Raw genomic sequence first — 24,762 nt, forward strand, 5'->3', positions numbered from 1 at the left:
AACTTAGTGATACCCTGTTTCCAAATAAACTATAAAATAGATCTGGGAGTATAGCCCGGAGGTGGAAAGCCTCTGGGTTCCAGTCCCAGTACCACCAAAAAAAAAAGTAGGAGAGCCTGAATATTTTTTTTTCCCTTGAGACTAACTTCTCTATTTTCTTTATGTTCTTCAGAATCATATTATTCAGGGAATTTCCTCTATTCATCTATTTTATATATTCAAATACTCCTTTACTGGTTCCTTATTTGGGGGTTTAAAGTAAGTTCAACATACCCTTTTCTTTAAAGGAAAAACATTATCTCAATCCTGCATAGCCCCTTGAGTTTCTAGAACATATTTTCCCATTGCCATGAACATTTTAAAAAAGTAACCATCTATACTTCTCCCTTTGTCACCTTCAATTTCTTTTACTTAGAAATTTTCTTCCTTAACCCTTTTTTGATACTGTTGTGGCTTTGATTGTTTCTATGTAGACCACATTCAAACCTACATACAGCTTTAGTGCATTCTTTAAGTTTCTATTTTGTTTTCTATCAAATGCAGGAAATCACAAACTCCATCAAAAATATAAATACTCATAGCACTTAAAGCCATAAATTCAACGAATTCACATTTGTACTTCAAACATACCTATTGTTCGACAAATGTATATGGGATGTACAAAAAATGAATCATGAGAATAAATGTATGTAGAATAAATAATGACATTTACACTCATATTGGCATTTCAAATGCATTTACAAAAAAATAATTTTTGATCCTAGTATTATATAATATATATATATATATATATATATATATATATATATATATATGTATATTTTTCCCCCCCAGTACTGGGAATGGATCCCAGGGCATTCTACCAAGCTACACCCCCAGCCCTATATTTTTATTCTTCTTTTTTTTTTAGTCAGAATACTGTTTATTTCTCAATTGTAAAGGATAGCATTTGAAGACAAAGATACACCAATATCAATTATAAATATTAGTAAGTAGCTGGTATGATGGTGTACTTTTTTAAAGCTAGTATTTTTTGTATTTTTTAATTTTTAAATTTTATTTATATGTGGAACATATTGAAAATGATATACACTTTGACTATGCTTGGTACCCTCTCCCCTCCCCCCATTTCTCCTTCCCCCACTCCCAAAAATGAGTGTCCAGGTTAACCATGCTATATTCATACTTTTACACATATTAGGATGTAGCTCCTCCATAATCAACCTCAGCCTTCTTCCTCTCCTATCCTTCCATTATAGCTTTGCTGAGATTTCCCCTCCATTATCTGAAGTCCCTCTGGTATCCCCAATACTCCCTAGTTTGGGCATTTAGAGAAAACATATGTCCCTTCTCTTTCTGTACTTGGCTGGTTCTTTATTTTAAAACAGGGTCTCAGTGAATTGCAAAGGGCCTCACTAAGTAGCTGAGGCTGTACCCAAACCACCATCCCCCCGTCTCAGCCTCCCAAATGCTAGGATTACAAGCATGCACCACCATGCTTGGTTTGCCTAGGATCTTTTTACTGTTTTACTTTTATCTGCTAATCTTTTCTCATCATCACAGCCAAATATATTCATATCATCGCATCATCTTTTTTCTCCTTTCATTTAATTTCCCACATCTGATCTGCAGTATTTGGGACAGGTTATCCTTTTCATTGTCACACTGTTCTAAGTTCCAGGTCTCCATGCCTATCACTAGGATACACACACACACACACACACACACACACACACACACCAGCCTCCTAGATAATCCCTCTGTCTTCAGTTTCTCCTCTCAGCCCTTCTATCTACCCACCGCATGAAATGCAGGCATGAGTAGGTTATTCCTGTGTTTGGAGCAGTGCCTGAAGTAAATCTTCATCAAGACTCCGTTGATGACTTATATTTCCCTCATGATTCCTCATGTTCCCCTGTGTTATCATAGAGGACAACTTCGCAGGCTTCAAGCAAGTCTCCCGTGCTACTACCTTGAGGCTTTTACTCACATTCCTTCCTCCATCTGAAATATGCTTTTCTCACACCTCCGCCTAATATCATACCCTCCTTCACATACTGGCCAAATGCTTCTCCCCCCACCCATTGCTCCAGGGAGTATCATCATTTCTCTGAGGCTTCCGTGTGACTTGATAACACTCATGGCATCCACTGTGCTTTTTCACAATTTTTATGTATTTCTTGCATCCCTAGCTAATCTCCAAACCCTACACAAGGAGAAGCAACACTTCAACTTGCGTTTGCTCCAGTGCCTCAATTAAAAATCTAGCTTCATTACATTCATATTAAAATGAATTATGGCACTGATTCTCTTAGTAACATCTTGTGTCTGCATTTGCTTCAGAATTCTATTTATATTATCAAGTAAGAGAAATCTGAAATTAAAGTGTAGCATGGTTTATGGGAAAAATACTAAAACAAGAGCAAGACAACCCAAGGCTGTAGCCCTTAGTCAGATATTTATCACTGGCATGATATTAACTAAACCACAAAGAGTTGTCTAATTTTAACAATTTGAGAATAGCAGTATCTTCTCTTCTAACAAGAAGGCATGTTACCAATTGCAAAGAGCTATATGAATGTGAGGGTCCATCATTCCACAAGAGACTTTAACCCAGGGATGATGTTATAATCCTTAGGCTTTAATAACATACAATATTATAAAAATGAAATATATATATATATACATATATATGTATCAACTAGAATCACAGCCAAACTACTTTTTTATTTTGCTTTTCAAAAAAAATAAAATTCTACCTGTGAAACTGTTCAAATAAATTTCTTGGCACAAAATTCAGAAGTGTGTACTTTGTTGTTCGTATTCGGTTATTCACGTAGGTTCCAGAAAACTTTTCGTAGTCATCCTTGAAGGGCTGGAGGTGAGGAATAATAACCCTGTGTTTTCCTGCCACTTTGGAGGTCTGGGAGGACTTAGCCCCGCAGGCCAGCAACGAGGAGTAGTTGTATGGCCTCTCATCCTCATCCCTGGTTCTGCCACCCATCAGCTGCTGCCAGTGGTATCTGGCCCATTGAAGAGGCTCAGTCATGTCCAGGATGCGGAGAAATCCAGGTTGTCTGGCAACACACAATAACAACAACAACAAAAACACTTCTTATTAGCATCAGGAAAGTCTTAAAGGAGAGTGAAATGTGTAATTTCTTTTCTCTCAAATAAATGTATGAGCTAGATGTGGTGGCGAATGCTTGTAATCCCAGTACTTGGCAGGCTGAGACAGAAGGATTACAGGTTTGTGGCAGCCTCAGCTACTTAGACCCTCAGCGAGACCCTGTTTCACAAAAGGAATAAAGAATAGGGCTGGCAGTGTAGCTTGGAGGTAGGATGTCCCTGGGTTCAATCCCCAGTACCTTCAATAAATACATTAAATAAGTAGATAGGCAGATAAATAGATAAATAAATAAATGTATTACCCAATGGTTTAACGTGTAAGTGGAAAAGTAAAATTCATGTTTGGAACTCCATTTTCCCTAAATCTACAACCTTCTGCCTCATCTGATCATCTAAGTCACAAAAGACAAAGCCCAAACAACCATTTGCTTCCATGGTTTGAAGCAAACATTTTGAATTTAATATGTGTAAGTCACTTACTTCTCTGTTATCAGTTTCCTCATCTTTGAAATGAGAATAATGTCATGTCTGTTAGGAAATTATCACAAGAGTCAAATGAATAATAATTTATTAACTCTTAATAAAATGAAATAATATAAAGTACCCAGCCTAATTCCTGATACAGCATAAGCAGTCAGTAAAAGCTATTCTGTGTAGATTACAAAAGTGCCACAAATTCTTCCTATGCATACCCATCCCTTTGTCCTTTAAGACATGTTTTCTTTCTCACCTGTTATTATGTTTTTTTTACGTTGGTCATGTGCCTTGCTTTGGCTAAAGAAACACTGACAAATAGGACACAAGCAGAGGCTTGAAAAATATTTGATCTGAGGGGCTTGCTCTTTTTTGGAGTTCTTTTGCCACTACTATGGGGCCCAGGCTGCCCAGGTAGTCTACTACACAAAGTCCACTTAACACTACTGCTCCTACCAATATGTGGGTGAGGCTACCTGCTGCCAGCTGGCTGCCAACACTTGGGTGTGCCCAGATGATGCAACTCAGAACAGAGATGAGCTGTTCCAGCAGAACTTGGCCCAAACTGCCAAACCACTAAATTGTGAATCAATGAATATAATGACACCAAGTCTGGGAATGGTTGTTTTAAAGCAAAACCTGATAGAAGTCTTCCTTATTTTCCAAGAAATTTAGCTGCACCTGGAATGTGAGTTCTTTAATTAGGAAAAAGAAGAGGGGAAAATGGAAAGGTTATTAAGAGCACACTATATTCCAAGCACCTTGCAAAGCTCTTTAGATGCATTAGCTTACTTAATATTTACCTCAACCCTCTGACATAAGATAAGCTGATTCAAAGCACATCTTTCTGACTCTAGAGTTATAACTGTTAATACACTTCATTTATCTGTGGATCAAGAGTGCTTGACACTTAGCAGATCCTTGCCTCCAGAAGGTACATCCCGTAGGTAATCAGCAGGCCAATGAGTATGTGTGCAAGGTCCAGGGCCTTTGATTCTACCCTTCCTTTATCAATGACACTATATTTACTTATCCTGGGTGGGGTTCACCTGTACAGATTCTTACTTAGTTAATCTGTAGCTATATCCTAGACTATCAAAACTTTCTAGATGAATCTGCTCCAAGTGTCCTAGGAAAATTAGGTTACATGCTAGTGTACAGTCAGGGCCTTACAAATACTTTTAGAAGTTTAGACCTAAGATGGGAAAAAGTAAGAGTTCCCCAGCCCCTCCTCCTTGTTGCCCATGAGCAAGGGAACAGACACTTCCCAAAGATAAGGAAGCTATTCCTTAGGCAACCCAGAGTCATCATATAGGAGCTCACCCTAATGTAAACAAGAGAGAGCCAGTTTAAGACTGGAGAGAGCTGGGGAATGGTATATAACTTAAGTGCCTTGCTTATCCTAGGTATAATAAATCTCATGCTTACCCCTCCCCTATCCAAAGTGAGAGACTGAAGGTATAAAAATCATGAGAGCCCTCTGTTTGAGGCTTGGTTTCATTAGTTTATTAACTGGGCCATTAACTGGTAAATAAAGCAAGCTATCTCTGATTTCAGCCTCAATAAATCCTGTCTCTAGAATCAGGGGAAACTGAGTCTCCTGTAACACTAGATATCAAACTAGGTTAGAAATACAGAAATGATTAAGACCTAGACCCTATTCTCTAAAAGCTCTGAGTCTAGTAAATAGAGTATATAAATATTCAAACAGTATTTAAGACACTGAAGTAGTTTGGGCACATTTTTTAAGCTGACTTTCTTCTCAAGACTCATTCTAAGTTTCTAAGATGAATATTGATTTCTTTCTATAAATGTTATACTAATCAGGAATTAATAGTTTTCTCCTGAGGACATTAAAATTATATCCAACTTTCATGCATCTGAAACAATAAATCATTACCTAGCAGCACTGAAAAATTTAATCCAAGAATTGTAGTGATTCTGGTGAATCAATATTTTTAATAATCCATTCTTGGCAGTATACTTGTTTATTATTTATTGGGCTTTAAGCAACCTAAGAGATTACAGTTATTTGGCATCACTGCATTTATAGAAAATAAATTGAATCACACATAAACTTTCAAAAATCTATTAGACACTTAAAAATTGTATGCATTTGAAGCAAAATAATAAAAATAAAAACACAGAAGCAGAAAGTCACTTTTATTAAGAAAAACACAACAGCTTCCAAATGCATGTTCTTGCATCTGGATGTGAGACCTGCAATACATGCCCCTAAACAGAAAGGCGGTCATAGATAACTTCTGTTATAGTCAGTCTTATCAGTTTTATTCATGATAGAACAAGGAAAAGTTCTATCCCTATCAGATTTGCCCTTTGAAGTTTTTCCTCTAAAATATTTATTCATAGAGAACTGAATCAACAAACCAAATGGCCAAAGTAATGCTCACTGCCTTTTCAATATAATTTTTAAATACCAATCTCTGAAATGCATTTGAAAAGCCCAATTTTTACTTTGGTATATAAAAATAGCTCAGTTATTGCTAAGCTATAGCTTGTAGTGGCAGTTTAAGTTAATAAAAGTATATCATAACATATCCAGAAATCTCCAAAATAAGAACATAAGATAATGCTATATAAGTTAGTCAACAGATAGCATAGGAAAATAGCTTATATAAGCACTAAGAACAGAACTCTTCATGCATTTCATACCATGTTCATTAGGTAACCAATGACCAATGTCATGGTTTCAGAAGGTTGAAGCTTGCATTATTTGCTATTATTTCTGGAAATTTTAAAGTTTTCATTTGCAATTAAATTATTATTAAGACATAAGGCTGCGTATCCCTCTAGTGTCCGTAGTCTCATACAACAATGTAAATTTGGCTCTTCAAATTTCAGAACACAAGCAGGGCATAGTGGCACGTGCTTGTAATCCCAGTACTTGGGAGGCTGAGACAGGAGAATCTGCGTTCATGGCCAGCTTCTTAGTGAGGCCTTCTGCAGCTTACTGAGGGCCTGTTTCAAAAGAAAGAATAAAAAATCCAGCTGGGGGTGTAGCTTGGAAGTAGAATGCCTCTGGGTTCAACCCCCAGCACCACAAAAATAAATAAATAAATAAATAAATAAATAAATAAATAACAGAATACCATTTCTTGAGACTGAAAACACAGATTAATAATAAATATGGAGGCCGGGTGTGGTGGCGCACGCTTGTAATCCGCGCGCTTGGGAGGCAGAGACAGGAGGATTGCGCAGGTTCGAAGCCAGCCACGCGTGCTGGCTTACCCTGTTTCCAAATAAAAATGTAAAAATTGGTCTGGGAGTGTAGCCCGGAGATAGAAGGGCTTCCAGGAACCCCAGTACCACCAATAATAAATAAATAAATAAATAAATAAATAAATAAATAAATAAATATGGAAGGTATTAACTTCGTGTAATTAATGGTTTGTTGGCCCAATAACTTCACGCTGGCAAAATTACTTCCTGATTCACAAAGACAATCAGCTTTTCATTTTACAGGCACAGGTAAAAACTGTATTTTTCCCCTAAGTCAGTTGGTTACCAAGAAAAATATTTCCTAATACCTGGGAACCATTTCATTGCTGAAGTATTTCTAGGTCTGCTTTCCACTGTGCCTTTTCAACTTCCTTCAACTTATATTAGGTGCTCTATGCCTTCCCCATCCCCCTTTTCATTTTAAGAAACTTTAGTGGAAACAGAATGGAGGTTGGCTCATTGCCCCCCACCTCAGAGCATCCTCCCTCAGCTGCCAATGGTCCTCATACTCCTCAAAGCCAAGCAGCTCCCCATCTTGTAATAAGTCTCCAAACAGCACTGCTGCTCATTCCTGAAAAGTGACAATTGGATCAGAGGATGGATCTAAGCAAAACAGAGAAGCTATACTTTCAAGAAACTAGGGAGAAAAGTTCAGGTTTGGAGGTAATTAATAGACAATGAGCATCTTTTCAAATTTCCTGTTTAATCAAATCATTTTATACTGGGCAGAAATAACCAAGGTTCAACTTAGTTGCCCTAGTTCAGTGGCTTCCAAAATGTGTTCATTGCTATCCATGGAGAAAAGTATTCTGAGAATGTAACCTAGAATATATATACGCACATGTAGCCAAAACAAAGGTTCTGAAAAACAGTTCTTAGTGTTATTGCTTGTTATGCATAGAAGTATTTTCTACTCTCTCTCTTTCTTTCTCTCAGGGTCTACTAATGCATTGCTGTACATAATTTGGAGGCCACCAATTGCATATGGCTCCATATTAAATTGAAAGTATATGTGTAGGTGGATAGATCCATGTTCCCAGCCCCACTGGAAATAGACTCAGAGGCACAGGTAAGAGCAACACTTTTACAACCACAGGCTACAGCAAGTAGCCTTGGTGCATGGTAATTATATAGGATAGGGAGGATCATAGTGATGCATTCATGTATGCACAGAACATTATTCCTTCCCCATACTCCCTACTCCTGTTTTCTTCCTCCCTTTCCCCGTCTCCTTCTACTACCTTACCACTGAGCTCTCAGCTAATATGCATGAGGTCCCCTTCCTTTCCTTTTTCTATCTTCCACATCCAGGAGAAAACATGTCGCCCTTAATTATCTGAGTCTGGCTAATCTCATTTATCACAATACCCTCCACTCCCATCCATTTTCCTGCAAATAGCATTAGTGCAACCACTAGATTGATCAATATGAAGGTTCCTCAAAAGGCTAAGGATGGAACCACCGTATGATCCAGCTATACCGCACTCCTCAGTATATTTCCAAGAGAATTAAAGTCAGAACACTATAGTGATACATGCACACCCATGCTGATAGCAGCACAATGCACAACAGCCAAACTATACAACCAGCCTAGGTGTGCATCAACAGATGAATGAAGAATATGTGGTGTATACACACAATGGGATTTTATACAGCCATGAAGAAGAGCGCATAGCCTTTTAACGTTTAAAGTTATATATCAAAACTCAAGAAAGAATCTTTTATTTTTTTGGCAGTACTGGAAATTGAACCCAGAGACACTCTACCTCTGAGCTATACCCCCAGCCCTATATTTTATCTTCTATTCTTTATTTTGAAACAAGGTCTCACTAAGTTGCTGAAGCTGTCCTTGAACCTGTGATCCTCAGCCTCCCAAATGCTGAGGTGATAGGCCATGTGTCACCATGCCCAACTTGAAAGAGTCTGTTTTTAATACTGTTTCATATAAATATTCATGGAAGTTCCTTTAAAGTAAAAAAGAAAAGCAAATCAGAATAACTCATGCCTCCTCAAGAATCATAAAGACTCATAGTATTTAAATTTAGAAATGATTTAATCTAGAGTTCACAGATCAGAAGCCCTTCAGCAAAGTTCTACCCAGTGATGCATTTGCCTCACTGTACTGGTAAACACACTGTTATTTTGCATTTTAAAATGGAAGTAAATTCACATAAAATATTGACAATTTTCTTCTCTTAAAAGAAAAATCAACAGAATACTGGACACACATTTTGACAGCGTAACAAATGTCAGAAGCTCTTTTCTATGTCCCTTGACCAGAACCCTGACTCTTACAGTTCAAGCCTTTTAACTGGGGGAATAAGTACATTTCTCATCACTTAAATTTTTTTGATTGGCATGTAATAATTGTACATATATTAATGGGTACAATGGATGGTGGGATTTTTTTTGTGGTGCTGGGGTTCCTGGAAACCCTTCTACCTCTGAGCTACACTCCCAGACCTATTTTATACTTTTTTTTTTTTTTTTAATTTGGAAACAGGGTCTCTTAAGCCAGCACAGCTGGCTTCAAACCTGCACAATACTCCTGTCTCTGCCTCCCAAGCGCGGGGATTAAGCGTGTGCCACCATGCCCCACAATGGGATGTTTGGATACATGTATATATTGTGTAATAATCAAACCAGGCTAATTAGCATATCAATCACTTCATACATTTATCCTTTTTGTGTGTGTGTGTGTGGTACTGGAGATTGAACCCAGAGGTCAGCCCTATTTGATTTGTTTTTTTATCTTGACACAAAGTGTCACCAAGTTTCAGAGGGCCTTGCTAACTTGCTGAGACTGGCCATGAACCTGCAATCCTCCTATCTCAGCCTCCCAACTACTGAGATTACACATGTGCAACCACACCTGGCTCATTTATAAATTCTTTGTAGTGAGAACACTCAAAATCCCCTTTTAGCTGTTTTTAAAATGTGTACAGCATTGTTAAGCACTGTCACCCTATTATATAATCAAACTCACTCCTTTCTGTCTTCTAGTAATTATACCCACTGACCAATCTCTTTCTCTTTCCTCCTTCTCCCACATTTGCCAGCCTCTGGTAATTGTTCTTCTCCCTTCTAAGAAATCTTTAGATTCCACAAGTATGAGAGATCATGCTCACCACATTTTAACAAATCACATTCCTCCTGCAATATAGGCCCAGGCTCAAATATTGGTGGTACCACTTATTAACTATGTGACTAACTAAACCTCAGCCTGCTAAAGAATGATATACCACTTGGAGTCATGGACATGCTAGAGATGAACAATGTTCATTCTATTCCTCTCTCCTATAACTGTTTCTCATGCCATAGATAAAAGTTGGGAACCCTGTACATTGGGCTGAGGTACCAACTTTACATGTATATTTTTCAATTTAAATAAATACCCAGGTAAATACTCAGTCCTATGTACTTGTTGATATCTGAAAAGTACCCTGCTTTAAATAGGATACACATAGAAAACCAGACAATAGCAAAAGGCAGGTATGACATGAAGCCCATGTACCACCTATTCTCATCGTCAACCATTCACTCCCAAACTCATTCCAACTATCTTCATGAACAAAGGATTCCACTGTTCTGTTTCCCAAGCTCTTTTTATAAAAATACACAGGGCTCCTATTAGTCACAGTCTCCCAGGCCTCTTCCCTGGAGATTCTGTCAGAAAAGCTAGAACAGAGCCCAGGACTATGTAATTTAATTAGTGCCCCAATGACTTATTAGCGAGGTTGCAAAGTGTGGCCTACCCCCTATACTTTAGCAAATGCTGACCTCTTTTCTAGAGGGCTGGTCAACCACATCATCCACTCAGCACATCATCCTTTCTTGGTCCTCTGGACTGTTTTAGCTGGACCTCGGAGTGGGTAGATTGGGAGGGGTCTGCAAAGTAGGCACTGCATGCCATCTCAGATGTGCTGCCATTCCAGCTCTGAGCAGGACGCAGTCACTGTGCTTGGCACAATGTGCTACAAGGGGACTCTTTGCTCAAAGTTAGGAAACAATGGCAATTTCTCTCCATGTGTCGATCTAGGACTTGGCCAAAGTTAAATGTTCAACAAATGTCTGTTGATCATGAAATGCTCATAGAAAAGAGGCAGTATGGGAAAATAAAATAACTCCACCCAGCTTCCTGTTTCCTGGCTCAGCCTGGCTCTCCTTCCCTTAGAAGAATATGAGATCTATGTTTGAGAATATACAAATAGTTACTTTAGGCCAATGATGGCATCATTCTGCCTTTAGTAATAAAAGGAACTTGCCTCTCCAGGCCTGAAAACCTCTTTCAGAAAAGCACTGTTTTCTCTGCCAGTGGATTTATGAGATCAGTAAGCAGTGTAGTAGTGATTGAGTGCACAGACGCTGGGTCCAGATGCCAATGTCAATTCCTGACACCTCCACTCATCAGAATCCTTGCTCAAAGGCTTGTTGCAAAAATCAACTGAATTAACGTATTTAAATCCCTTAGGACAATGTGTGGGCCATAAATACTCAGTAAAGGTTGGCTACTGTTGAAATTATCTGGAAAATGTTCCCTCAACTACAATATTTATTTGTAGTTACTGATTGAGAAGTTGTGCACACTGTGATACTAACAAATACAGCCTACTAGTCACCTATGTTTAATTTCTCAAGCTCCAACACACAATCATTTGGTCACTAATCACTTGGTCACATTCATCATTTAGTAACTGCGATATTCAGTTAACCGGAGAAGTTTTCAGGCAACCAACTGTTGCCAGAGGCAAGTCTAACAATCTGGAATACACAAGCTCTGAATACAACCTAAAGTGAGGCACTTTTAAAACTTGTTTTAAGAAACATCATTCATAATTCTAAGACTTAGTCAAATCTCCAAAAAGCTGATTTGTCATAGCTTTCTGCTAATAAAGCAAATGATCTCATGTTTTATTTGAACTGATTTTTTTTTTATCAGTGATAGGAACTTTGTCTTGAGAATTAATAAACATATATCAAAACCACACATACACAGCAAACAAACAACAACAACAACAAAAAGCAGGTGCTTAAAGTTCAATGATAACCATTTAGAACTAAAAAGAATGTTTTGATCTACATATTCTTTTATCCTGGGTGAGTTGTTGTCTGTTTTAAAGGTAGTAAAGAGGCAGTATTTCATTTTTTAAAATCTGCCTTTTGCCTAGATTTTGCTAAAGTCTCCACTCTCAATTTCACTTTTAGTTTAAGAACAAAGTACAACTATAGGAAAATTAGGATTGCTAATACACTCACTATGAGCTGAGAGAGGCTTCGCGTGGAGAACTCATACCTATAATTACAAGGAACTAAATTCTGCCAACAACCTGAATGAGACTGGAAGTGGATTCTTCCCCAGAGAACTCAGGCTGTGTATACCCAAAACTTAGATGTTGAGAATCTGAGCAAAGAACCGAGTCACATTGTGACAGGCCTTCCAATTTAAATAACTTACACCATTCAGTAGTAGTTGTTCTAAGCTATGAAATTATGGTAATGAGTTAAACAGCAAAAGAAACTGATGCAGAAGGTTCAGAAGTAGATCTACATATAAATGAGACTATAACATAGAGCAAAGTTGGAATTTCAATTCAGTGGGAAAGTGGTAATTTGTTTAACTCTAAAATCAGTGGACAGCAAGAACGCTAATTTTTTTGTTAGAGACCTTGAAATAAACCTCAAAGAAATTAAATTAAAAATTTTAATGTAAAATTATAATCAAAAAGCCGGGCGCGGTGGTGCACACTTGTAATCCCAGCATTCAGGAGGCTGAGACAGGAGAATCGCGGTTCGTGGACAGCCTCAGCTACTTAGTGTGGCCCTCTGCAACTCAGTGAGACCCTGTTTCAAAATAAAGAATAAAAAAAAATAGGGCTGAGGGTGGAGCTTGGAGGTAGAATGCCCCTGGGTTCTGTCCCCATTACTGAAAAAATAAATAAATAAATAATAAAGTAAAATAATAATAAAATACTAGAAGAAAATTTAGAATAATATTTTTATGATTGGTAGCTGTACCAAATTTCCTTAAGAAAAAATTATGAAGAATGATTTGGCTACCAATCATGTATCTATCTTTCTATCATAGCAAAAGTCATAGAATCAAGAGGCAACTGTAGCACATAATCAGTAGCAAGGACTGAATATTCATAATACACAAAGCATTCAAAATTTTTTTTTATTTTTTATTGGTGCATTGTAGTTATACACCTTAATGGGGTACAAGATGGTGGAGACATACATGCACACATCACCCAATTAGCCCTTTAAATCAAAGATGAAGAGCCCAGGAAATGTGGGCAAAGAACACAAGCGATTTTCAAAAAAAAGAAATTCAGAGAGCCAATAAATATAGGGGCATTCAATCTCACCAGTCACTATAGAGTAGCAAATTAAAACTATAATAATTAAAACGAACAATTATAGCCAGTGCTGGTGAAGGAACAAACCCCCTGCCCACAAGAACATGAATTGTGTATTGTCCCAAAAAATTTTGAAAATATCTATTCAATTAAAAGTACATTATAAGCCGGTGTGGTGGCGCACGCTTGTAATCCCAGCGCTTGGGAGGCTGAGCAGGAGGATCGCACAGGTTCAAAGCCAGCCTCAGCTACTTAGTGAGACCCTGTTTCCAAATAAAGTATAAAATAGGTCTGGGAGTATAGCCCAGAGGTAGAGAGTCCCTGGGTTTCACCCCCAATATCACAAAAAAAAAAAGTACATATAACTATTACCTCAACGATTTTACCTTGGGAGTCTTACCTATTCATATACATGCAATAGGTAAGAATAGTCTTAACTATTATTATGCATTCAAATGCACAAGAATAATATAGTTTTTATAGTGTCAGTAAAAAAAAAAAAAATAGGGCTGGAGATATAGCACAGAAGTAAAATGCCCCTGAGTTCAATACCTAGTACCACAGAAAAAATTAAAGTTTTGAAGGAAGAAGTTACAATTAGTAGCTACAAAATCATCTAAAACTGCCTTATCATAGGTCTGAATGATGCTAGATAGTAATTTTTCCAGCCAATAATCCACTCACTCACAGAAGCTGATAAAATCATAACTGCTTCTAAAATTGTAGTTAATTCTAATAAATTCCAAAATCTCTAAGCTATCAATTTTAGGCATGAAATAAACTGAGCATTGCTGAGTAAATAAGTACTAATGCTTCTATGTTGTTGTTTACAAAATACAGTTTACAAGCCATTTGATTTCATCTTCACAACTTGGTGTAACATGTCATTTCCATTTCTCAAATGAAGCAGCAAAAAATGCAAGAAGTTTTTATAACTTTCTCAAAACACGCTAATTTGGACTGCAAAATAATACATTTCCAACAATACAATGCTATCTGACTATGAAGTTTAATACAATCAAATATTGTCATAAGACTAGATTACTAACCAGGCATAGTGGCACATGCCTGTAATCCCAGTACTTGGGAGGCTGGGAAAAAAAGGATTGCAGATTGAAGGATAGCCTCAGCAATTTAGTGAGACATTCAGCAACCTAGTGAGACCCTATTTCAAAACAAGAAGTAGAATGTTCCTGGATTCAATTCGCAATACCATCAAAAAGAAAGAAAAAAAAAAAGGCTAGATTCCAGTTATAGTATATAGCTTCTAGAAGACAATAACAACAAAATCCTTCACTAATAAAGTGTACCTAAATTACAATACAATGAGTTCCCTACTCTACAAACATCACTTGAAAGCAGAGTTGTTTCTCAAAAACTGTGTCCCTTAATGAATACTTAATGAGAAGTCTGTATTACCAGAGGTAAATACAGGCTAATGAATTCTCTTGGGTCCAGTTAGCATTTAAAAATTTCTGAGGTCACTGACTGCCAACAAACAACCTAAAATATACACATGAGCTCACTTACCTAAAAGAAAAACACTTATCTAAAAGAAAATACACATGAGCTCACTTATCTAAAAGAAAAACTTATCTAAAAGAAAAACATTCTCATATACAGTTTTTTCAGGATGTTGTGTTTGTGCCTTTCAAACTCAGCATGCAGTAGAATCTCCTCACATCCAACAGGTCTGGGATCGGGCTCAGGCATCCACTGCTCTAATAAGTTTGCCAAGTTGTGCTGATCCTGCTGGTTCTGGGACCACACTTGAAGAACTATAACTGTACTTTAAGTAGCTTTATTTCAAAACATATAGTTGGAATTTAATTGAACAGACCATTAGATATCACTCGTGCTATTAGAAATCCCATCTCCTCTGAATGTATAGACTAAGGCTGTGTACCAGTGTCTCAACAGCTATTACAAGCAGACATTGTGTCTAAGACTAGAATTCACTCAAAGACAAAAGGCACAATTTACATAAAAATCACCAGATTGGTGATAAGGTCTGAAGTATTGAGTCTTTCTGTAGATTTAATGCAGTTACAATGTGTTTCAACCAATATTTTCAAAAGCTGAGCCAAGGAATGGGCCCTGGACTTGATAGACAAGTCTTCTTTTCAACCAATATGAGATGACATTAACAGAATTTCAAAGCTGTATGATCCAGACCATAGGAGACAGGGAAGTGGTCTAGCAGAAGTAAGGGGTATACAGAAATTTACAGCAACAGGTTTCTAAGTACAGGATAGTAACTCTTTCAAATCTGCTATGAAAGTCTCCATGACAGCAGAGGTAGCCCTGCCCGAGGTACAGTGAGCCCTAATAAAACTGTACTTGCTTCAATCAAGTTCCCTCCGGTCCACTTGTCCAGCACCCACTGTCAGAGGCTTATTACTTCAGGGACACTGAAATCTTATTTTATAGCCAGTAACAGGAGCAGTGAGATTTTTTTTTTTTTTTGCTATCTTTTTTCATTTCTTTGCTATGTCAAGTACAGGGTAGCATGTTGGCATGGTTCCTTTCGTAATGAACATTCTGCTCTCTACAAAAGTTTTTTTTCCCCCCTCACTTCCCATAATCTTTCAAAAAAGAAGAGATGCATCAATAGCATTATGTGGACGTATTCAGTATGGGCATTTGTGATGATGGGCTCAGTTTATTTAGTGGTATAACCGTGGATCTTGAATAATGAAGTTACATAATCTTCAGTATTCTCCACTGGGTGGGATGTATCAGATTTTTCAAATAAAATTACCTTGGAGTTCTGAGTGCCATTTAATATTTTCCGTTAAATGAACGTCTTGGACTAATTGCCAGAAGGCAAGCATATTCTACATTTTAGATGTATAAAACAGGCCAGGCAAGGGTAATACATCCCTTAAAACATTAAACTGAGGTAACTAATTTTGATAACTTATGTTATCATGGTAGGAAGTATTATAAGTCCTACTATCACTTTTATTACTAACAAATAAATGTTTGTTAGTGACAAAAAATGTTTGACTTCTTTCTGAACCCTGGGGAATTCTCCTTTTGAGCTATACCCTCAGCCCTGTTTTATATTTTACTTTGAAACAGTGTCTCACGAAGTTGCTGAGGCTGGCCTCAAACTTGCCATCTTCCTGTTTCAGTCTCCCATGTACTGGGATCATAGGTGTGCGCCAGCATGCCCAGCTTAGTTTTGGCTTTTTTAAGAATCCTACATGAAGAAAAAAAGTCAGCTGGATTCAAGGTCATTGTTCCCATGCATCTTTAGAAAAGAGTGCTGAAACCAAGTTCATTTTATTTCCAATTAATTGAACAAATATAACCTGACAACTCATCACATACCTGACCCCATGGCTGAAGCTGAGGAGATAGAAATAAAAAATGTTCCTCTACATTGTAGAACCAGCCTTTCACTCAGAATGAAGCAGGAAAAAACCCACAGAAATGACTGCTTTATAACATTTCTGAAAAAGAGTCAAATCAGAATTTTCCAATGAAACATGTTTTGAGAGTCATAAAATATGACTGTGATATCTCGATGCACTGTTTATGCTAGGAAAAGTAATCTTACTGTTTTCATACATACATTAGTTTGCTCAGTTCTTTCATATGAGAATAAAGCTTTTATTTATAAAATATGTACATTTATATATAATTTATGTGAATATAAAAACACACACACGTGAATATAGACACATGCATTATATTAACTGTATATATGTACATATGTTATACACAGATGTTCCTCAACTTACAATGATGTTATTTCCTGATAAATTCATCACAAGTTTAAAATACTAAGGTTAAAAATAAATTTGTACATCTAACCTATTGAAAATCATAGCTTAACTTAACCTAACTTAAATGTACTCAGTGCACGTATACTGGCCTACAGTTAGAGAAAATTATCTAACACAAGGCCTATTTTATTAAAAGTAATGACTGCCTCATGTAATTTACTGAATGCCTATGTCCAACGAGCGCTAACGTCACAGCTATGATGCAGTACAGGCCGTTTACCCTCCTGACTGTGTGGCTGATGGGGAGCTGCTGTTCACTGCTAATAAGGATTGGGTCTACAACAGAGTAATATTCTTATCCCATTTACCAATGAGGAAACCGAGGCTCACGGTGCTTGAGAAGTGCATTCACGTGGCACAGCTTGGTAAGTACTGAGTTACCCAACCCGGTACAAATACTTTAGATGGGGTAAGCACCTCTGCAGCTATTAGAGGCGTCTGATACAGGGCAGAAACACATGAAAAATGAGTTGGCAGAAAGCACATGACCTCTGGCAGCCCACCTAGGAATGGGAGGCTTGAGAAGAAAAGTAAAAGGGGGACATGTGTAACAAAATGGAATCTAAGTTATTCAAGAAAAAAAAAAGATTTTAAAGCTATATTTCATTTGATAAAATAAAGTAAGCAAATACATTCAAATATCATATTTATTTTTAAAACACTCATTAGATGCAATCAATTGAGGACTCTTTACAGGTATTTGAAAGAGAATTCAATATATGCAAGAGTTTACTTTTAAATAAATGTCCCACTTTGAATATGTCTCCACTACTATCTGATCCTATCTATAGCAAAAGGTGAATTATCTTGCCACCACCTCTCATTCTCACATGGTTTTACTTCTCTCTTCAGTTTGAATTTCGTGATCAAGGATGTAATCCTGCCTTGTATTTTTCGTACCCCTTAACTCTTTTCTTGCATCTTTCCTGGAAAAATTCATACATTGCTCATATTCAAGCCTATTATATTTAAATCTCTATATAATCTACTCTGGTATCTACATGTTGAAAGTGGCTGCAGAGAAACTCATATCATGATTAGCATCACTTGAAATTCTCAAGCATACACCATGAGTTGGCCATTCACACTGATGGAAGTCATATTGTCCAGTCCAGACATTCTCATGTACACAACTGTCTATCTTTCCACTTCCCCTTTAACATACATTATCTCTCTCCCAACTTTTTTCCTTCTGAGGACCTTGCTTCTTTCTTACTGAGGAAACCAAAGCCATCAAAAGAGAGATTTCACAAAGTTTCCCACCTAGCTTTCCCCAGGGCAAATCTCCTCCCAGAACACCATATTTGCACATCCAGAAGGCAGCCCATCCCCAGAGAGATATGTCAAACTGAGCTCCCTGGACTCTCCCCAAACCTGCTGCCCTGACAGGTCAGCTCTTATATACTTAATGGCAGCTCTACCCTTCCAGAGGCTCAAAGCTTTGGGGCCCTCCTTAGGTCTTGTCTTTCTGTCACAACCCACATTCAATCAGACAATAACCTGTTGGCTCTCCCTCGAAAATACATCCAGAATCTGGCCACGTCTCATTGCCTCCAGCAACATCACTCTAGTCCAGCACTATTAGCTTAGTTCTATTAAAACCAAAGTTAGATCCTGACACTTTCCTCTTTAAAAAAATCTTTAAAGGTTCCCATATTAATTGTAGTAGCAACATCCACTTACATATGATCTGCCTCCCATTATTCTCCTTCCTTGCTTTATTTTTCATAGAATTGTCATGTCACTTTCCAAAACGCATAATTTGATTTTGAATTTTAGCTTTTGTTTGTCTCCCTCCTCCATCAGAGTAGGAATTTCTTCCTCTTTTTTTCTCTCCCTTTTTTCAATCTCTGCCTAGAACAGCATCAAGCCACAGAGTAGTAGTCTTTCAGTGAATGCTTGTGGAATAAGCAAATGAATGAATAATAACACTCATATATGCAGCAAAGACTGTTATCTTTAATGATCTTAGACACACTTGCTCTCCTGTGACATATCAGCTTATGTATTTCCTGGTATATGACTAGAGCTTTCATTATGCATGCTAATGTCATCGTAATTCACATTAAGATCTACAGCAGGCAAGTCTAAAACAGAAACTAATTTGCCTCTGCAACAGAAAGGCATAAAATGGAAATAAAACAAGTAGGTCCTCATTTTAAAAATAGCTGAGGTATTTATATTTCATTGTTCTAAAACTCAGAAAGGAAGTTCTTTGGAGTAATCTACTTTTATTTATTTATTATTTTTATGTGGATCATATTGAAAATGGCATACATTCAAACTGTGCTTGGTGCCCTCTCCCCCCACTCCCCCCCCCAACAATGAGTGTCCAGGTTAACCATGCTACATTCACACTTTTATACATATTCGAATGTAGCTCCTCCATTAATCAACCTCAGCTTTCTTCGTCTCCTACCCTTCTATTTCAGCTTTGCTGAGGGTTCCCCTCCATTATATGGAGTCCCTCTGGTATTCCTAATAGTCCCTAGTTTGGGCATAATAGAGAAAACATAAGTGAGATCAGAAGCACAGAAAGAGAAGGAACATGTGTAACCTACTTTTTAGGATATTTCTCCTTCTGCATACCCAAACAACTTCATCTGGGATGGAAATCATCATACTATATGCATTTACTTTTACTCTTTTTGTTGTAAAATTTTAAACAAATCTGCTTCTCTGAGAACTCAGCACCAGTACTCTGAGCACCAGAGGAGTCTATCCAGGAATGCCTTCAGGGTCTTCAGAAGTGTAGCCACAAGCTTTTTCTTCCGTAGTTGAGAATCTCCCCCTTTTGAATGCATTTGTATGGTTTGGTGGGCTTTCTCCTCACTGGCTGTCCAAATGTCTGCCTTTATAAAGATTTAACTCTTACATCCAACTGCCACAGAAAAGTCAATAAATTCAAATAAACTGAATTCATGATCTCAGTGGTCTTTAGGGAATGGAAGATAAAAACTCAGCAAGACTGTCTTAATAAAATCATCTTCACTGCCCAGGAAGCTCTTGTCCTCATCTGTGAAAGGCTGTCATGTGCCAGCCAGGTCCTTTTACAGGCACTGAAATCAAAGTGAGGCAAAGTCCTCTATCAACACCATGATTCTTGCCCTGTAGGAATACGCAGTCCTGCAAAGGGATCAGCCACCAACCTCATGAGGCGCCCTCATTACCTGAAATACTTCAGAGACTAATTGCCAGGGCACAAACTTGATGTGTATTTGGCCAGGTCTCAGAACAGAAAACAGAAAGAGCATTAAAACATGAGCCAATAAATAGGCAAGTAATTTCTGAAGTAAGCTAGCACATAGATAAATGTGCATCTGGAAAACCAGAGCCCAAACTATTTTTAAATGGCAGAATGCAAATTTCCTCTATATTCATTCACACTATGGAGGGTAAAAGACAGCTCTTATGTGATTGATAATCACTGTGTGTAAAACATGATAAACACTCCTGGGTTGTGATTCTAAAGACAGTCTTTAAAAAGATTACTTGGAAGATACAAGGTAATGAGCTAAAATTATTTAATATCTGCATCCTCTACAAGACCATCTTGTTCATTAATTTTATTTTCTTTGTGCGTGTGTGTGTGGTACTAGGGATTGAACCCAGGGGCATTCTACCTCCAAGCTACACCTCCAGCCCTGTTTTTTAATCCTTTATTTTGAAATGGGGTCTAAGTTGGGGAGGGCCTCACTAAGTAGTTGAGACTGCCTGCAAACTTGCAAACCCCTGTCTCAGCCTCCTCTTATTTACTATTTTTAATTTTTTTTATTGGTGCATTGTAGTCATACATCTTAATGGGGTACAAGATGGTAGAGACATACATGCACACATCACTCATTTAGCCTGTCCCCAGTTCCCATTCCCTTCCCTTCCCCTTTCCTTCTGTTTTGACCAGTAACTGAACAATGTCTGACACATCACAGGCACTCCAGTAGTATCTTTAAGTAAACTAATGCCAATCAGGTTATTTATGGCATGCCATGCTCCCTGGAAAGAAATAATCTTCAAATAGAACAAAGCTTAAGAGAATAAAGGCCAATCAATGTACAACAAGGACTGCTGAATGAACAGACCGGTGGTGTATTGGATCGATTTCATCTTGATCCTTAAAATGACTGAAAGCCATCTCACTTTCTTTAGAGACGACAATTATATTTGTCCTTATACTTTTGATAAGTTATATTAGAGCAAAGGTTCTCAAATGGAGCTAATTTTGGTAATTTCTGAATATATTTTGGGTTATGAGTGCTACAGGCCCGGAATACTGTGAAATATTTACTACAATGCATAAAACAGGCCCTTGCAACAAAGAATTATCTAGCTCCAAATGACAAGCATGCTACTGGATTGCTGAAACCCTGGCCTACAGCTCTACCCTGGCTCTACCATGCAGCCCCAGTGAGACTTCTTCAAGCCCTCAGTTTTTCATTACGAAACTGCAATGTAATCCCTCCTCAGCAGCACTGTTGTAAGGCATTCACAAGAATGTATGTAAAGTGTCTGACAAATAGATAAAAAAGGGAGGGTAATTATTCTTACTTTTATAAGAGCACTTTTAGTTGTTCGCAGTTAACATTTCCGCTAAATAGGAAAAGCCTTTAAAAGATAATGTTTGCCAGGCAGAATGTTGCACACCTGTAATCTCTGTACCTGGGAAGCTCAGACAGGAGGATCACTGATTCTCAGCCAGCCTCAGTTACTTAGGCTCTCCACAACTTAGTAAGACCCTGTTTCAAAATAAAAAATAAAAATAGGGCTTGGGGGTGTAGCTTGGAAGTAGAGTGCTACTGGGTTCAATACCAGTAAAGCAATTAAAAAAAAACACTAATAATGTTTAAAAATCTAAACATAAATTTCTCTAATGTTTGTGATTTACATTAACAAACATCAAAGCCAAACACTAAGCCAAACATGAGAAGGAGGGAGGAGGAGGGAATGGGGTGGGAATTAGGTAAGGGCCAACTGGGTGATGTGTGTATGCATGTCTTCACCATCTTAGACTACATTAAGATGTATGACTACAAGGCACCAATAAAAAAATAAATAAATAGCCGGGCGTGGTGACACACGCTTGTAATTCCTGCGCTTGGGAGGCTGAGACAGGAGGATCATACAGGTTCAAAGCCAGCCTCAGCTACTTAGGCTCTCAGCAATTTAGTGAGACTCTGTTTCCAAATAAAATATAAAATAGGTCTGGGAGTATAGCCTGGAGGTAGAAAGCCCCTGGGTTCCACCCCCAGTACTACTACTACTACTACTACTACTACTACTACTAATAATAATAATAATAAATTAAAAAAATAAAAATCCAAACAGAATCTTAAAGTTTAATAATAATAATAATAAAATTAAAATAAATAAAAAGCCAAACAGAATCTTAAAGTTGAAAAAAGGTTTTAAGTATTTGATTTTATATACAAAGTAAATACAGCTCAGAGAGATCAGTTTGCCCAATCACAATCTAGTGAGTTTATTATGTTTTACACACAATGCTTTTCACCTAGTCTGAGCTAATTTGTGGGATCTGCTAACTTGCAAGTTAGCAGCAGCTCACATAAAATAATCTACCTGTTGACTCTACTACCATTTTATTACTTATGTATATATTCATAAAGCATGCCATTATTTACAGATGTGTCATAAACTAAAGTCAATTTGGATATGTGGCTCTTATGCCTACTAAAATTTTATATGATAGTATGATCAGACGATAAAATAACTAAAATGTTGGCCGGGCGTGGTGGCGCACGCTTGTAATCCCCGCACTTGGGAGGCGGAGACAGGAGGATTGTGCAGGTTCGAAGCCAGCCGCGCTGGCGTAAGAGACCCTGTTTCAAAAATATAAAATAGGTCTGGGAGTGTAGCCCGGAGGTATAAGGGCTTCCAGGAACCCCAGTACCACCAAAAAAAAAGAAAAAAGAAAAAAAAAAACTAAAATGTATTCAGATGGGTACTGGGCTTACATTTTCATAGTCTGAGCTAATATGTGGGATCTGTCTTATTTGTTTTAGTATTACCCCAACAAGTTCTAATACCATCACTATGGTCTGAATTTTAAATTAATATTTTATAAAATCAATATCATAAATTATGCATTTCTGGCTTAAATATTTACATATGAATAATATGCTTTGGAAAATAGCCTAAACAAATACATAGAAATTGATATGCTACAAATGAACAGGGAAAAAATTCATTTCATTAGTAACCTAAGAAAAATAATTGAGGCAGAGTTGGAATTTTTGTTTCTGACTGTAGACAGAGGTTTCCTCCTTCACAATACTTACTATTGGCAAGCATTCATAAAGTGCTGTGGGAAATCTAACCTTTCTTACTTTTCTGGAGCCACAGGATTTATGTCTTTAAAATGCTCATTCTCTATGGCCCTGAATAGAAAGATGCTTAACTCAGCAATAGAAAGGCCACAAATCCAAATGTTCAGAAACAGAGAAACTATTTAACTGTGATACTACTAAATGAAAATACCAGATATCTGTTCAAAATAATGTTTAAAAGAATTTTTAGTGAGTGAAAAACTGCTTAAGCTTATACATATAACCTCATCAAGAACACATAACATAACATATAAACAAGGAAAATTTTAGAGTATTTTTAAAAGCATTCACACTATTTTTGCAGAAGTATATTAATAGCTGGTTTTTATTTTTAAGTATCTTACTAACTATCCATATTTTTAACATCGATATGTAAGCCTATTTCAGAATCAGAAAATAAATCTTCATTTTAATATTATTATTATTTTTTGCAGTACTGAGGATGGAACAATAGGGCATTCTACCTTCCAAGCTACATCCCCAGCCCTATTTTTTATTCTTTATTTGGAAACAGGGTCTCACTGAGTTGCAAAGGGCCTCACTAAGTAGCTGAGGCTGTCCACAAACCATGATCCTCCTGTCTCAGCCTCCCAAATTCTGGGATTACAAGCATGCGCCACCATGCCCGGCTTTATTTTAATATGATTGAAGTTAACTTTGATCAAAAGTTTATTACTATATGCAATCATGAAATCTATGCTCATGGTAAAGAAAAGCATACACAGAAGTTAATGTATTGCTTCTTCATTTAAGATGTGGGGAAAATATGTAATCCTCTTTTTGTTTTATTCTTTTTCAAAACTCCATAAAATGCAAGACAAAAATGCTATCTCAACCCTCAAAAGAATGTTTACACTCAAATCCACAAGTAGTTTGTGTAAGTATCCTAATACTCAACATTTTATTCAACTGATATTAAAGGGTATATACTAAATTATCCATAATTGACTCCATAAAGACAAATAAGTATGTGTGTTCTTTCCAGGAAGCCTTGAATATGATTAGAAATACAAAGTTAATTTAAATTTTTTTAGATACAGCTATTAAATTTTAAGAGATAACTTATTTAAGTGCCCAAATAGTTCTGGAACACTGCCTTATTCAGGAAAGGTCGTTTTGAATTTAAATGATATCCTGCAATAGAAAGCTCAAATAAGTGCTTCAGTAAAACATATTTCTACTTATGTTGTACAAATACAATTCCAAATATCAAAGCAATCTCAAAATCCCATAAATAAGTGTATGATACATTTTAAATTACTTCATTACTCTTTATTTAAAAAAATTAAAGTCAGTAGGGGGAAAACTTCGTATGTCAGATTTTCAATTTGTATTTAAGAACCAGTTTCAAGATTCTTCTGCCAGTTTCTAGCATCTTCATAAAATGACTAATCTATGATATTCTAAAATGACCATATTCAACAT

Source organism: Muscardinus avellanarius (genome assembly GCF_963383645.1).
Source record: "Muscardinus avellanarius genome assembly, chromosome: 6".
Lineage (NCBI taxonomy): Eukaryota > Metazoa > Chordata > Mammalia > Rodentia > Gliridae > Muscardinus > Muscardinus avellanarius.